Genomic DNA, 16,882 nt, shown 5'->3' with positions numbered 1-16,882 from the left:
CCATTTTTCTATTGGGCTATGTTTTTTATATATATATACATATATATATATATGTGTATATATATATATATATTTTTTTTTTTTTTTTTTTTTTTTTTTGCCGTGCTGTGCGGCTTGTGGGATCTTAGTTCCCCGACCAGGGAGCGAACCTGGGACCCCTACAGTGGAAGTGCAGTCTTAACCACTGGACCGCCAGGGAATTCCCTTTTATATTGATTTAGAGTTATTGATATAATTGAGATACTTCAGGTGGGCATTTTTAACTTTTGGTTAACTCTGTTCCTTTGGTAGTCTGATAAGACTGTATATCAACTATGATTCTAGGCAACATTATATTCAGTAAAAATGACCCCTGATTGGTTAACTGCATCTTGAATAGGAGGATAAATGAAATACAAATACCTGATGCGGGAGCCCTAGCTTTGAGATTCCCTGGGTGCAGTGAATCTTACAAACAAGCATTTCCCCCACAGGGACTTTGGAAGCTTTGCCTATGAACTTGTTAAAAGAGATACTGGCTTCTCTGGAGCAGGAAACATCTAAAGGGGCAGCTCCTGCACCCATCCAGGGTGGAACTGATCCTTGGTCTTGTGGAAGTACTTCCATGGCGGAGTAGAGCCTAATGCTCCCTGGCTGGCAAGCCCTGTTCTGGCCTGTATCCTTCTCAGGAGACTGATGCCAGGTGTTGCCTATGGTCGTTTTGAGTGTGAATATTTAGTTGAACCTAAGAATACCCTTTAGTGAGTGTCGCAGCTATATTGGCACTTAACATTATCTGAAAGAAAGTTAAAGAATTAGCTTCTGATAAATATACCTCCATGAAATATTTTTAGTTTTCTCATAATGAATTTTAAAATATAATTTGTGCATCTTGATTATGCAATCCTGACCCTAAGTAATGGGCTCTGTTAAGGGAAGAGAGAGGTATCATCATTTGTGTCTGTGTGGTTCTGCTGCGTGAGTTTAAGTTGGTCAGAATGGAGAGGGGTCAGCATCAGTCGTTTTCCTGCCAGGTTCTGCTCATTTTCAGTTGTTTTTTGATTTTCACTAGTAATCGACCTAAACCATTGGGACTCAGCTGATGGCTTGCAGGCCCCTGTTGGAATACATACTTCTTAGGCATGTGCTTAGATTTCTCCAGGTTTTTATTTATTTTTTTGTTCGTTTGTTTTGTTTTGTTTTGTTTTTTGTGGTACGTGGGCCTCTCACTGTTGTGGCCTCTCCTGTTGCGGAGCACAGGCTCTGGACGCGCAGGCTCAGCGGCCATGGCTCACGGGTCCAGCTGCTCCGCGGCATGTGGGATCTTCCCGGACCGGGGCACGAACCCGTGTCCCCTGCGTCGGCAGGCGGACTCTCAACCACTGCGCCACCAGGGAAGCCCTCTCCAGATTTTTAGCTCAGCCCATCAGTGTGGTTTTTCTTTTTGAAGGAAACGTATTAAATCATGTGATTTAATAGGAAAATAGTATTTGGTAGGTGAGAAACATTTTATATATATTTTAGGAACATATTTATCTTGAGCCAGAGGGATGTATACTTTGCCTTATTCCATTTAAAAATGTAAACAAATATATTTTGGTTCAGTTGGTAGAGTTGTTCAGTTTGACTTCTGGGTAGATACGTGTATGTGTATTTGTATTATTTTTAATAAACTATTAAAATTTTTCAGACCTTTAGCTAATCCTTGGTAGACTCCTGTGTGGTCGACTGCCCTAATTTAGAAATAAGAATTTGACTGACCCTTGATTTTTAGAACAAAAGGAAAATGCTAAAATTAGTGGTAGAAACTATAGGCTTACCTTAACTAGTGATTTAAAAAATAAGAGGCATAGGGCTTCCCTGGTGGCGCAGTGGTTGAGAGTCCGCTTGCCGATGCAGGGGACACGGGTTCGTGCCCCGGTCCGGGAAGATCACACATGCCGCAGAGCGGCTGGGCCCGTGAGCCATGGCTGCTGAGCCTGCGAGTCTGGAGCCTGTGCTCTGCAATGGGAGAGGCCACAACAGTGAGAGGCCCGCGTACCACAAAAAAAATAAATAAATAAAATAAGAGGCATAAATATGGCTTTTTCTTTTTTCTAAAAATGGTGGTACTGTATATATAAAAACGATGGTTCTAAAAATGATGGTACCGCAGAATGCATGCCCTCCTTGCTCACTACTCCACTTCCTTAAAGATAAAAAAGAAATACCGTCTCTTTTGGATCAAAGCAGAAATTAAGGCAGCCTTCTTAGGCGTTCTCTTCCCATATTGGCTGCCAACTGCCTTAGCTAGATTGTGCTTTTACCCACTGGCTTCTTGTCCTCCTTCTCTCCCCAGGCTGGTATAAGCCTATTAAAGTTGCGTATTCAGTGCGTTGAGAGACCATGGTTTGTTAGGCAGGATGTATCCCTCCCACAGCATCCCAGCCATGCCCCTATCTGGGCTGTGATTCAAGGAGCTGCAAAAAGAGTGACCCTGGTTTCTTTGTTCCACGTCAGGAACCAAGTGTCACTACTTTGCCTCTCTCCTCTTCTTTATGTAGAAGTACTTAAACGTGTATAGATTTGAGCAATTCATAGGAGTACTCCCGTATTACAAGAGGATTGGGTGTGTTAATTATCCTGTGTATGTGATTGAACATTAAATTTACATGAAAGTTAATACAGTGTACACTACTATACGGTTAAAGAACCATATGTTAATACATATATGCTAATACAATGTATATTATTGTAGTAGGTAAAGAACCAAGTCAGATTCTGGGTGTGAATCCAAGCTTTGACACTTAATGTAAAATGGGGATAAGATAAATGTCTGCTTCTTAGGGTTGTTATTAAATGAGATAATGGGTGTAAAGGGCTTAGCACTTACTAAGCACTCAGTAAACATTAACTGTGCTTAAAATCACTTTAATTTGAAGCTTTGATATTTAGGTGCTTGCTAATTTCTTTTGCTGTAATTATTTCATAATACCTGCTGTATGTACTGAAGTATTTCTTAATTGAACTTTACATGTTTTACTAAACTAAGACCCAAATTTCACTGCAGTGTTTTGCCATCATATTCACTATTTGCCATATCCTAAGCTTTTCCCTCCAAATGAGAACATTTCACATGATTTTGCCATTCCTTCATCTTTTCTGTTAAAGCATGTTGTCATGTTAGCAAAATGTAATATGCTGTTTTATCTTTATGATGACCTATCATGTGAACCCAGATAATGTGGCTTTTCCCAGACAAATGTCCATTCACTAGTTCATGTTTCAATAGTAACAGTGATTCTTTTCATTTTTGTTAAGCTCTTTGTAAATATTTTTAGTTGTTAATCATTTTTTAGCCAGGAACTTCTAAGGAATAGTTTTTTCTATCAAAATAAGTGATATTGGCTATGTTTTTATGGAAAACAAATTGACAGCCTTTGGTATCTTGAAAGTGGGAGGTGCATGTTAGTGCACTTTTCATTCATTTTCTTGGTTGACTGTATAATAGTGCTTGGGATACTTAACACTAGAAGTTGAACATTTAAGCTATTGATTTTTTTCTTCATTATTTTGTTTAAGGAAAATGATTAGGTATGGTGCCTAGCTCAGCACCAAGGATAGATAGGCCCTTAATCCTCATTAAACTCTTACCCCTTTGGAGGTGTTAGGGTCAAGAAATATTTTTGAAATATTAAGATTTATTTCCACTCTCTGAGCATGTATTCACACGTTTATAATATCTAAGCTGCTGGAGAATTGACTTTATTTGCTTTTGTTTTAGATAGCTTTTTAAAGGAGGGCTATGGTTCTAACTCTGTTTCTCAGTAGAGGTGTTGAATACAAAGGAATGACTTAGAGTAGATGTCTTCTGTCAGATTTTCTTCATACTTTATATTTGGCTTATCTCTCTGACTAATAGGTCTTGTGTTTAACTCCCGAATCAGGGACCCAGTGCAGTGAATCTGTCCTTTATTCAGGCGTTTTAATTTCTCATTTACATATGGCATAGTTTGTACCAGTCATAAGACTTTTACATGGCGGATCTCCACTCAATAACAAAATACCGAAGTATGTAATAAAAGTTAGTACAAGGATTGAGGGTTTTACTGAGTTTGTCTTATTTTTATTTTTTTTTTAAGTTTTTTTTGTTTGTTTGTTTTTTTAATGAAGATGTTGGGGTAGGAATTTATTAATTTATTTATTTATTTTTGCTGTGTTGGGTCTTCATTTCTGTGCGAGGGCTTACTCTAGTTGTGGCAAGCGGGGGCGGCTCTTCATTGCTGTACGCGGGCCTCTCACTGTCACGGCCTTTCTTGTTGCGGAGCACAGGCTTCAGACACGCAGGCTCAGTAGTTGTGGCTCACGGACCTAGTTGCTCCGCGGCATGTGGGATCTTCCCAGACCAGGGCTCGAACCCGTGTCCCCTGCATTGGCAGGCAGATTCTCAACCACCGTACCACCAGGGAAGCCCTTATTCTTATTTATTTGTTGCTTTGATATATTCTTTAGACTTTGAAGATTGGGCATAGTCTGAGACTCTTCATTCTAATCCTAGCTTTGTATTTTTAATTTATTAATTTATTTTTGGCTTGTTGGGTCTTCGTTTCTGTGCGAGGACTTTCTCTAGTTATGGCAAGCGGGGGCCAGTCTTCATCGCGGTGCGCGGGCCTCTCACTGTCGCGGCCTCTCTCGTTGTGGAGCACAAGCTCCAGATGTGCAGGCTCAGCTCAGTAGTTGTGGCTCATGGGCCTAGTTGCTCCGCGGCATGTGGGATCTTCCCAGACCAGGGCTCGAACCCGTGTCCCCTGCATTGGCAGGCGGACTCTCAACCACTGCGCCACCAGGGAAGCCCCTGGCTTTGTATTTAAATCACAGTAAACTGTTATGCACCCAATTACTATGTAATACTTATTTCTTTGTCTAAAATTTTACAAATAATAGTAATTTTTCTCATATGTGTTTTAGTAATAGTTAATTTTTTGCTCTAAACCCCTTAATTGTCTCTGGAGTAAAACGTTTTTGAAATACTGCAGAATTGTTATGGGTGCCATCAAATGTAACAATTTAAGCTTATATTATTTACCAAGGCATCATAATAACTGCCACAGAGAACACAAAGATGAGCAACACACAGACTCTGACATCAAAGAGCTTAACATCAGAGTGCTGGGCCACCTTCTTAGGGTATACTTAGGGTAAAATAAGTACATAGCTAACAATAACCGTGATATACAAAGAACATAGTAGTTTTTTACATTTGTGTCCCCAGTTTCTGATGCATTGCCTGGCACATATCAGATGATCGATACGTATTTATAAATTGACTGTAAGGTGCTATTAGAGTTCAGTTGGTGGTTTGGGGGGATTGGGATAGGGAAAGGTCTCTTGTATGAACAGCTGAGGGGAGACTTCAGAAGGACGTGGCTATTGAGGTGATGAACCTTGGAGGATAGTAAGGTTTAGAGAGGCAGAGAATGGCAGGGGGACACCTCACTCTCAACAGAAAGGGACGGACTACACGAGTGATGTGTCAAGTCTAAGAACACTGGGCACTCTAGTTTGGCCAGAACTGAGCCCACAGAGCTAGAGGAATATTTGCTTGGAAAACCTAGAAAACTACGTAGATTGCACAGGCCTCTGAATGCCAGATCCCTATTTGATTTCACAGGGAGTAAGAATAAGAGAACTGACATTTTTTAAGTCCCTACTGCATGTTAAGAACTGTGATAGGTGGTTGTTAATACTCATCACGCTTAATCCTCAGTGATTTGAGGATTTTACTGTATGGTGATTTCTATGCCCAAGTTCAACGTGAAGGGACCATGGCACTGAAATTTGATACTGATCCTAGGATAAGTAGGGAAAGGGGGAACCTTGACACGTTGGAGACGTTCCTGGGGAAGCCTACTTTAGAGATGAGGAAATTCTAGCCGTTGCAGAGGAATAGAAAGGAGATGTGATCAAGAGAAACTGTAAAAGTATTATCTAAAGATCTTGGAAATGGATTGGGTTTGAAGATTGAGAGAGAGGGAGGAGTTACAGAAAACTCACTGGGTGACAGAAAATGAGAAGCAGCAGATAGAGGAGGAGGCATGTCCTCAGAGAGGTGAGGGGTTCAGTTTCGGACACATCCAGGAAAGAGGTCTGTAAGGGGCTGGAAGTTGGGCACTGGAGCTGAGGTGATGTCATGAGGCTGAAGTGTGCATCACGTCCCCGTTTTACAGATGTGATCACAGGACCTGCATCAGCAGATGCGATCTGCAAGGAGTGGCTTTATAGTCAGAAGCAAAACCAAGGGTGTTGTTCAAGTGATAGCCATAGGGTTTTGGGGTGTGTTTGTTTGTTTAGCTTGGTGGCAGGGAGAAGTAGACTCAACACAGGTCAGGGAGGTGAGGTAGGAAGAGAAGCATGATCGCGCAGTGTCATTGAAGCCAAGTATTGATAAAGGTGTTCTGACAGAAGCCGAATTGTACCAGCCTTGAAGGAAATGGTGAGAAAATAGATTTATCCGTGGCTCTCAGGAGGGCCAGGGACCCTGTGGCCTGTTTGGGAAGGTGAGGAGGCCAGTGTTGGCTGTCCCAGTGATGGAGGCCGGCTACTTGTCTAAAGGTCTAGCAGAGAGCAGCAGCGTCCTCGGCTGCCCTAGCTGAAATGTCCCAGTTTCCCTTCTTTGCTCCCCCCCCCATTTCTTTTTTTACTCCTTAGCACATCACTAGCTTGCATATTGTATCTTTTACTCATTTATCTGTTTATTGTCCCTCTCTAGATTGTTAAGGCCAGGAGGGCAAAGATTTTTATCTGGTTGGTTGCTATATCCACAGTGCCTACAGATAGTAAGGACCTCGATGAATAGTTGAGGAATAGATGAATGGAAGTTATAGTGATTTGCGTAGCAGCCCTTTTTCCTTTTTTATACTGCAAACTTATTGAACGGAGCTGAATCATCTTTGTACCCCTCATAATGCCTTGCATATCATAGCTTATGCATAAAGTTTTATTTACAGCAGCATCAAAGGGGAAAAACTGGGGATGTGGGACTCGACTGGTCTGAGGTTAAAATTTTGTTCTTACTGATCTGACTCTGATGAGGTTACCGAACCTCTCTCTAAGCCTCATTTTCCTTAGCTGTAAAATAGGGATGAATTAATACCTACGTTACAGGGCTGTAGAGAGGATTAAAGAGAGACTACATGGCAGATTGGCTGGCATGTAGTTTGTACCTAATAAATAACTGGTGTTTACAATTTTTCTATTGTGTAACCTTGAATAAGTTATTTAACTTCACTGAGCCTCAGTTTTTTCTCTAAAAGGGGAAGATTAAGCCAGTGTCATATGGTATTTGGAGGAACCAGTGGGACACCACATGCAGAACACCTAGCTGGCATAATGCCTGCACACTTGGGGATCATTAAGCATAAGTACCCTCTTTTTGTGTAGAGTGTAACGGGTACAGGCACAGACTCTGGAACCGGACTGCATGAATTCAAACCCTGCTCCTTTTACTTACCAGCTTTACTTGACCTCTCTGTGCCTTAGTAAACTGGGAGACATGATAGTACCAGCCGGATAATATTGCTGGGAGGAAAAGAGATAAGAATATCAATAAACAGCTTTACCAATATCTGACACATGGTAAGCGCTAAATGTGTTTCTTTTTTTAAAATGTGTCTTTATTGCTTTTTTTCCCCCTTTAGTCTGTTAAATAGTTTTGACCTGATATAATCTAAGATGCCTCGCTTATAAAGAATGGGGCTTCTTTATGAAATTGGCCATGTTTAAGGGGGAAGTATAATAAAACATCAAAAATAATAAAACTACCCTCTCTTATGGAATGGCCTGACTGGATAACGTAGCCGTGGTCTTGACACCTCCGTGTACAACCATGAAACAGCTGCACTTCAGTTCCCATTGCTTGTCCAGATCCACTCAGTAGCCATGACAGGCTGGTTTAGGTCTATCTCTGAAAACCTTTTTTGTCAGTTTGCCTCCATTTCTCTGCACCCTGCCTTCTGCCAGCTGCTTTCTAGGAACGGGTGGGGATGTGGTCTGAGTAAAACCCAGGAGGGAGCAGCAGGATCAGAGAGACGGGGTGAGTGGCTGGCCAATCCAGAAACCTTCCTCTGCTGCTGGGGAAGGTTTTCTTTACCAGCAAATCACTTTTCTAACAAAACTCCAAGAGCATATCCCTAGCCGTGCCCCTTGATTCTTCGATCCTATCAAGGATAAAAGCTCTGTCTTCAAAGAACTACCGTTTAGGATATCACCGAGGGCTTGCCTGGATCTTTATTCATGTCTAAAACAAGCTTCCGGAAGAAGAGGTGGCTACTTCAAAGCAACAGATTCAGTTTCCACTCACGTAGCAACTGGTGTTGCAAAATCTGTCCTGTGGTGGTGGCATCCTCCATGCATTAGCAGAGGTTCTTCTGGATCGTCTCTGTGTGTGATTCACGGCCACCCCAAATCTCTCTTCTGCTCTCGCCCCGGTGCTGGGGAGGCAAGCAAGCCTTCACCTCTGGTGCCGATCCCATTGATTATAGCAACTGCCTGGGGTGCTGGGTCGGAAGAAGGGAGAGGCCACACTCAGGCTCACAAGCGATTCATGAGCAGCGTCTGCTGTGCCGGGGGAGAAGGGGCAATCACAGCGCGTGTGTTGTGCATTTGCCAGGCCTCACGGATTCCATGACAGGGTCCAGCCTTGAGAGACCTAGTCTCATTTCGTGTCTCAGTATTTTTGCCTTTGAATTAGTGTACATCAGTTACTCTGTTCCACAGTAAAATAGAAATAAATTAGAAATCAGCTATTAGCTTGGATTATATAGAGTTACCTATGTGTGCTTTTCATGGCTTGCTTAAGGAAGATTTTAGATATCTAAGCTATTCTTACTTCTCTCACTTCTGAGCTAATAAGTAAATTGTTCTCTAACCTTTTTGTTGAGCTTCTCTTCCTTAGTTGACACGTGGTTTTATCTTCTGTTTTGTAAGTTTGGCAGAAAATACTCCTAAATTTGGGGGTAATTTTACTTAATGGACTACTAATAAACTAACACGAATCTCTCGAAACCGTGGGCACACAGCAGGTGGCTCCATTAGCGTGGAGGTTATGATCAGTATAGAAGAGACCAGATGTCTCCTTCCCAAAGGAACGGTCATGTGTTTGTTGTGCTTTGGCTTCCCTTCTTAGAGGCTAGAGATAATTTTCAGTCTAACCACTGAGTTCTAAATGTATTACTTCATATGAATTGAAGTAAATTTTAACTATCCTGGCAGCTGACAAAGAACACTCTTTCATTGAGGCAGTAATGACAGTGTAGAAAACATAAGCAAAGCTCTGAATGTGAGGACATTTTTGACATAGCCTAACTGAGGTATGACTGTATCGAGTTTTAAGAAAACTGTGGTAAAATATCCATAATAAAATTATCATTTTAACCATGTTTAAGTGTCCAGGTCTGTGCCATTAAGTACATTCACACTGCTGTACACCCATCACCAGTATCCAGCTCCAGAACTTTTTCATCTTCCACAGTTGAAAGTCTGTACCTACTAAACACTAACTGCACATTCCTCCTCCCTGCCATTCCCTGGCAGCCACCGTTGTACTTTCTGCCTCTATGAATTGGACTGCTCTGGGAAGCTCATGTAAGAGGTTCTAATCTTTTTGAGCCTTGCTTATTACATACACTTAACATGTCTTCACCATCCATCCATCCATCTTGTAGCATAGGTCAAATTTTCCTTCCTTTTTATAACTGACTAATACTCCATTGTGTGTGTGTCTGTGTGTGTGTATATACCACATTTTATTTATCCATTCATCTGTCAGTGGACACTTGGGTTGCTTCAAGTGAATAATGTTGCTATAAACATAGATGTGCAAACATTTGTTCAAGTCTCTGCTTTCAGTTCTTTTGGGTACTTACCCAGAAGTGGAATTGCTGAGTTACATGGTAATTCTATGTTTATTTTTTTTTGAGGAATCATTACACAGTTTTCCACAGTAGCTGTGCCATTTTACATGCCACCAGCAATGTACAAGGGTTCCATTTTCTCCAGTATTTCTCCTTGCCGATATTTACTTTCTAGTTTTTTGATAATAACCATCCTAGTGGGTGTGAAGTGGTATCTTATTGTAGTTTTGATTTGCATCTCCATAATGGCTAGTGATGTTGGAGCATCTTTTCATGTGCTTTTTGGCCATTTGTATATCTTTGGAAAAATGTCTTTTCAAGGTCTTTGCCCATTTTTAATATCAAATTGTTTGGGGTTTTGGTTGTTGTAGGAGTTCTTTATTTACAGTGGGTATCAACCCCTTATCAACTAAACATGATTTGCGAATGCTTTCTCCCAATCCATAGGTTGCCTTTTCATTCTGTTGATGGTATCCTTTGATGCACAAAAGTTTTTAATTTTGATGAAGGCCAACTTATCTATTTTTTCTTCTGTTACGTGTGCTTTTGGTGTCATATCCAAGAAATCATTACCAAAGCCAGTGTCGTGAAACTTTCCCCCTATGTTTTCTTGTAAGAATTTTATAGTTTTAGCCGTTATGTTTAGGTCTTTGATCTACTTTGAGTTAGTTTTTATATATGTAAGGTAAGAATCCAGCATCATTTTTTTTGCATGTGGTTATCCAGTTTTCACAGAACCATTTGTTTAAACGACAAGTATGAAAAGCCCCATTGAATGATCTTGGCACCTGTGTCAAAGATCATTTGACCATATATGTGAGGGTTTATTTGTGGGCTGTACTAGACTTAAGGGTAGGTATCTTGTTTTACATACAGTCTCATCATTTCTCACGGACTTATTGTCACAACTTGCTAATGCGTCTCCCAAGTGGTAATCATTTCGTAAACTTCCTACCTATGGCAACCTTTCTCTTTTAGAAAAACAGTTATTCATCTGCTCAGAACCTTTTATGGGCTCCTCCTTACTACAAGATGAATTTCATCCTCCTTAGCTCTGCAGACAAAGCTCATCCTAGCCTGGCCCATGCCCACCTCTGCAGCCTCTTCTCCCACCACCTTCTTTTAGGTACCTTTTGGCTGTGATCCTGGGAATGTCACTGGAGCCCGAGTGAGAAATGTGCTCTCATGCTCCCCTGCTGTTGCACGTCTTTCTCCCCCCTACACACACTTGATAGAGTCCTGCTTGTCCTACTGTTCTCTGAAGCCTTTCCTGGCCCTTCCCTTTCAAAGTTAAGCATTGTCTCTCTTCGTCTTGTAACAGCCCGTCTTGAGATGGCATTTCTGATCATATAAGTTTTGCCTGCTTCTCTGTTTGCCTTCCTTGATGATGGGTCTCTAGAGGGCATGGCTTTTTTTGTCCTGTCCATTTTTGTATTCCCAGTGCCTGACTTAGTGCCTTACATGACATTGGTACTGAAAAAGTATTTGTTGAATGAAACAAATAAATCGGAAGCTACAAAAGAAACAAGAGCGAGAAAGAAGTGAAAGACATCAGGTCAGGAATCACACGTGTTTTTCCTTTGTTATAAACTATCGCTGTGGCCTGTGGGGCTTTAAGGAAAGATTACTTTTTTGCCTCTAATGATATTTCCCCTCTTTTCTTGTACTTGCTATCAATACTATGATATACCCTCTTCCAAGCAAGGGTAAGTAAACTTAATATTATGAAAGGAAGGAACGACTAAGGGGAAAGCAGAAAAAGAAAGAGCAGGGGTGAGGGGAAGGAGGAAGAAATCATCCACCTCATTCAGAAGCATTTAACAAGTGACCCTTGAAGCTGAGCCAGAATCGGCTCTGGTGCTAAGATACAGTGCTGTGCTGTGCTGTGCTGTGCGAGGTGCAGTCCTCTAGACAAACACACAACGCACGTTCCTCAGCACCTTGTGTCACAAGTGCCTCTTATGCCTGTGGAAATTTAGAATAGATGAATAATTAACTATTTGCCTCAGAATATAGCATCTTCACAAAGAGAAGCTTTTTTTGTCTCTTCTGTTTATATGGCCAGATTTGTGAATAAATGAAGACTTTCAGTCAGATCTTAGTTTAAAAAGGTTGTCAAGAAAGAAACAAAAAGTGGGACTTCCCCGGTGGTCCAGTGGTAAGGAATCCACCTTACAATGAAAGGGACGCAGGTTCAGTCCCTGGTCAGGGCAACTAAGCCGGTGTGCCCCAACTACTGACCTCGCTGGCCTCAACTAGAGCCTGTGGGCCGCTAGCTACAGAGCCCACCTGCTCTGAAACCCACGCGCCATAACTACAGAGCCCACGTGCCCTGGAGCTGCGTGCCACAGCTAGAGAAGAGAAAACCTGCACACCACAACTGAAGAGAAGCCCACGCGCCACAACGAAAGATCCCGCATGTCTCAACGAAGATACCGCGTGCCGCTAAACCAAGACCCGACACAGCCAAAAATAAGTAAAATAAATAAAGAAAGAATAAACAAATCTTTAAAAAAGAAAAAACAAAAAGTCTTACTATCATACCAGTACCTGCCCAGCGTTCCTTTACAATCCAGTGAGCACAGCGGGCCAGGCTCTTCCAGTCCTTGCTGTGTGTGACTGTCACTCTCTTTTGGCTTTAGTTGGGAGCACTTAATACACAGAGGATCCAGAGAATAGCAGAGTCAGAAGAGCAAATCTGGTTATGCCACCAGAGTTTAAGGAGGACGAGGAGGTGTGTTTGAGGCCATTAGCCATCATGGCCAAAGGCTATAGCTCTTCTGTTTTGTCCCTAGAACCTCAGTCCTTCCCAGCATTTTAAAGAAGCAGGGCTTCCCTGGTGGCGCAGTGGTTAGGAACCCACCTGCCAATGCAGGGGACCTGGGTTCGAGCCCTGGTCTGGGAAGATCCCACATGCCGCAGAGCAACTAAGCCCGCGAGCCACAACTGCTGAGCCCGCGTGCCACAACTACTGAAGCCCATGCGCCTAGAGCCCATGCTCCGCAACAGGAGAAGCCACTGCAATGAGAAGAAGCCGGTGCACTGCAACGAAGAGGAGCCTCTGCTCGCCACAACTAGAGAAAGCCCACGCGCAGCAACGAAGACCCAACGCAGCCAAAAATAAATAAATTTATTTCACAAAAAGAAGCAGTATGGTCTAGTCTCAGCCTTTGGTTACTTTTTGAACTCTTAAGAACAGTTGGGGAAGATTTGTACTTAATTAATATGTAAATGACTAAAGTTACGAATTGAAAAAGTCTAACTGGAGACTGTGGAGTTATCCAACGTTGGGAATTTGAGATGGAAGACTTCTGGAGTCCCAGCGTGAGATGGCTCTCACGTTCCTTTTAGCCTCGTGATTTTATAATTCGAAATGGTCGTTGATCCTGTCAGAGTCTTTTAGGGAATAATGCCAGTTTCAGAGGGCTGGATTAATCAATAGTCAAATTCCTGTGGTATTTAATCTGCTCCCTGAGCCTTCGCCATTTTTAGAATCCTGAGGAATATAAGGTATAAACCCTGATAGACCGCCAGGGTTCTCATTCATTCCGGTTAGCAGATCACCTAGGAATTTTAGTTGTAACCCAGGGGTACTCAGTGGCTTCAAAGAATCAGTGCGACTCTTTGGAGTAGTTCACATGTGGGCTGATTGGGAGGAGAATCACATTCGGTAGGTGATGCTTCTCAAGTCCTTGGATGAAGCACAGATGCTGAGTTGGAAACGTAGTGAGCTGTTCGTATATTACTTCATTTCATGAAGTGGCAGCTTGGCCAAATCCTGTTTAGAAGTGATTGTGCTCTCTAGTCCTTCTCCTCAGCTGTCTTTTGTGTGGGTATAATCTCCTGCAGTCGTATCATAGACACGTATGCACTGCTGTTTGCATAAGCCTTTTACTGGAAATAACCCAACAAAATAGCACTCACTGCTAGCTTAGCACAGTTGGGCCTTCTCAAAGGCACATTTTCCTACATGTCAGAAGAATGAAATCTTTAATGTTAGCATGCTGACATCCACAGGCAGGATATTCCCAGATAGGCCTTCTTTCTATCCCTGGCTCACCTCTTGAGGAAGGAGGCCAGAGGTCCCAGTGACATAATTCTGTGGACACGGGTGCCTAATGAAAACAGCCACTTCAGTGGGTATTATTACTTTTCACTTTATTAACTTACCATTTATGCAACTTATCCCTTATTGCATTAAAAATGTATTTAACAGATAGATTAACTATTCCATGATATTTTATCAGGTTTTCAAAACTTGGTATTTTGGTTTAATATAGAATTACAATGCTAATGGGTTAACAAAATTAATTTCATAAATGACCTAAAGTTTGTTCACACTGCAGCTTGTTAAATGTGGCACCTTCAGGGTTTATCTCATTTCTAAGCATTTGAATTAATAAATTGTATGGTCTTAGTGTATCAAGAAAACTTTGTAGAGTAAATATTTGCCCTTTTTTTGGTACAGTGAACTCTAGTTCTTCAGGTTTGTATATAATGGAAATTTAGAATAGTGTTTATAACTCCCCTGCCATGTACCCTTCACCCGGTTTTAGAAGTTATCAGCAGTTTGCTGTATTTTAAAATTATGGAAACATTACTAAAGGTTTAAAAATTAGAATTAAAATCAACTATGGTCTCATCCACCTTATCCAACTCATATCATTTTATGTATTCTCTTCCGTGCTTTCTGTAGAGTTGTAACAGAAAGATACTGTTTCTCTTCTTTTTGCTGAACATCATAAGACACTAAGAGCTAATAATAGCTGCCATCAATTGATGTCCTCCTGTGCCAGGCTCTGGGCTACTTGCTTTCCATAGAATTCATAGAATCTTCACAAGAACAATGCATTTCCCCCGCCCATTTATAGATGAGGAACCTAAGACTCAGAGAGGTTAAGTAACTTGCTCAAGGTTGTATATCTAGCAGTGGATTCAAACTAAAACTGTAATTCCAAGGTCACACTCTTTCCTCTCTACAAAGTGGCCTCTTCATTAGCAGTTTTTCATGTTGCTACATAATTACCTTTTTAAGGAAAAAGAAATGTCAATACATAAATTTGACCACATAACCTATAGAAGCAGCACTAGGATAGGTGACGGCAAGGATTTAGAGTAATAAAGGCACGATCCCTGCCCTTCAGTGTTTATGCTCCAGTGCGGAGGAACCTAACTCCTAAGAGACGCTGACAGGGCTTCCCTGGTGGCGCAGTGGTTGAGAGTCCGCCTGCCGATGCGGGGGACGCGGGTTCATGCCCCGGTCCGGGAAGATCCCACATGCCGCGGAGCGGCTGGGCCCGTGAGCCATGGCCGCTGAGCCTGCGTGTCTGGAGCCTGTGCTCCGCAACGGGAGAGGCCACAACAGTGAGAGGCCCGCGTACCCCCCCCCCCAAAAAAAAATAATAATGATAAGAGACGCTGACAAAGAATACGGGACAGGGCTTTATGTGGTGTTATCTGTAAATGTTATAAAAACTCTACGGAGAAGGAAGTGGACAAGGATCACACCCCATATGTGCAGAAGGCTGCTAACACGCGTAGAATTTCAGCTAAACTTTAAAAGACTGACAACGCCAAACGTTGGTGAGACTGCGACACCCAGAGCTCTCACGCATGGCTGGTGGGAGTGTAAAGCTGCTTTGGAAAACACCGCGACAGTTTCGTACACTTATCCATGAGCCCCCAATTCCACTCCTAGGTATTTAACTGCATGAAATGAAAATTCATGTCTGTGAAAAGACCTGTACATGTGTATTGGTAGCAACTTGTATATCGTAACCCCCCTCCGATCAGTTTTCTTTTGCTGAGTAACAAATTACCACAAATAACCCCCAGTTACTAGCCCACCGTCCTGTAGATCAGATATTGAGCATGATGTTGGTGTGATTCTCTGCTCAGGGCATCACCAGGCTGAAATGCAGGTGTCAACAAGAATGAGTTCTCATCTGGAGGCTCTGCGGGGGGGAAGTCCACTTTCAGCTCATTCTCGTTGTTGGCAGAATTCAGGATCTTGCAGCGGTGGAACTGACATCCTCTCTCCTTGCTGGATGTTAGCTGAGTGCCACTCTCAGCTCCTAGAGGTCACCTGCGTTCCTTGACATGTGGTTTCCCCCATCTTCACATCACCAAAGGCATATAGAATCCTTCTCAGGCTTCAGACTTCTGCTGCTGCCAGATGGAGAAAATCCGTTATGATTAGGCCAGGCCCACCTCCATAATCTCCCTACCTTAAGGTCAATAGTGCCATGTAACATAACCTAATCATTAGAGTGAAAATCCACCATATTTACAGTGCTGGGGATTATGAAGGATGTGTACATGGTGGAGGGGTGGGGTGTGGGGAGATCTTACAGAGCCATTTTAGAATTTCGTTTACCACAAGCCCCCATTGGAAAAAACCCAAATGCCCATCAAAGGGAGAATAGATGAGCTGCAGTATATTCACACAATGGAATTACCCTTAGCACTGAAAAGGGACAAGTTGTTAATATATGCAATAACACAGATGAATCTCAAAAACATTATGCTGAAAGAAGCATAAAGAATACTTACTGTATGATTCCCGTTGTTTGAAGTTCTAGAAAAAGCAGAACTAATCTGTGATAACAGAAAGTAAGAGTTGTGGTTGGTGGGGGTGGGTAGGCACAGGAGAGCTCTGCTGGGCTATGACAGTGCTGTATATCTAGACAGGAGCGTGGATTACGTAGGTGCTTTCACTGGTCAGAACTCTTAAACTTTACTCTTAAGGTCTGTTTATTGCACTGAATGTAAATTTCACCTTGATTTATAAAAAGTGAAACATCACCCTATTGAATCCTTGTTTTACCTCTCACCAGACTTTTGGTTTAAGAAATGTATCACAATTATATATATATATAAGCACCATTCTCGGGAAACCTTATAGGTAGAAACATCTTTACAAATCATCTAACCTAATTCCGTTGTAAACACTACTGCCCTAGTGAAGAAAAAGGGTTAAAATTGATAATGATAGAGTCTGCTGCAGCCACCAG

General features: G+C 42.1%; 1 protein-coding gene across 5 annotated transcripts in view; it reads left to right on the top strand.

Moving 5' to 3' along the window:
• The window catches only part of NCOA2 (nuclear receptor coactivator 2), a 271,269-nt gene that overhangs the window by 128,362 nt on the left and 126,025 nt on the right, over window positions 1-16,882 (top strand). The gene's annotated exons all lie outside the window — the stretch shown is intronic.

Source organism: Delphinus delphis, chromosome 17, assembly GCF_949987515.2.
Source record: "Delphinus delphis chromosome 17, mDelDel1.2, whole genome shotgun sequence".
Lineage (NCBI taxonomy): Eukaryota > Metazoa > Chordata > Mammalia > Artiodactyla > Delphinidae > Delphinus > Delphinus delphis.
Note: the sequence above shows the minus strand (reverse complement) of the source record. Positions and strands in the feature narration are given on the sequence as shown.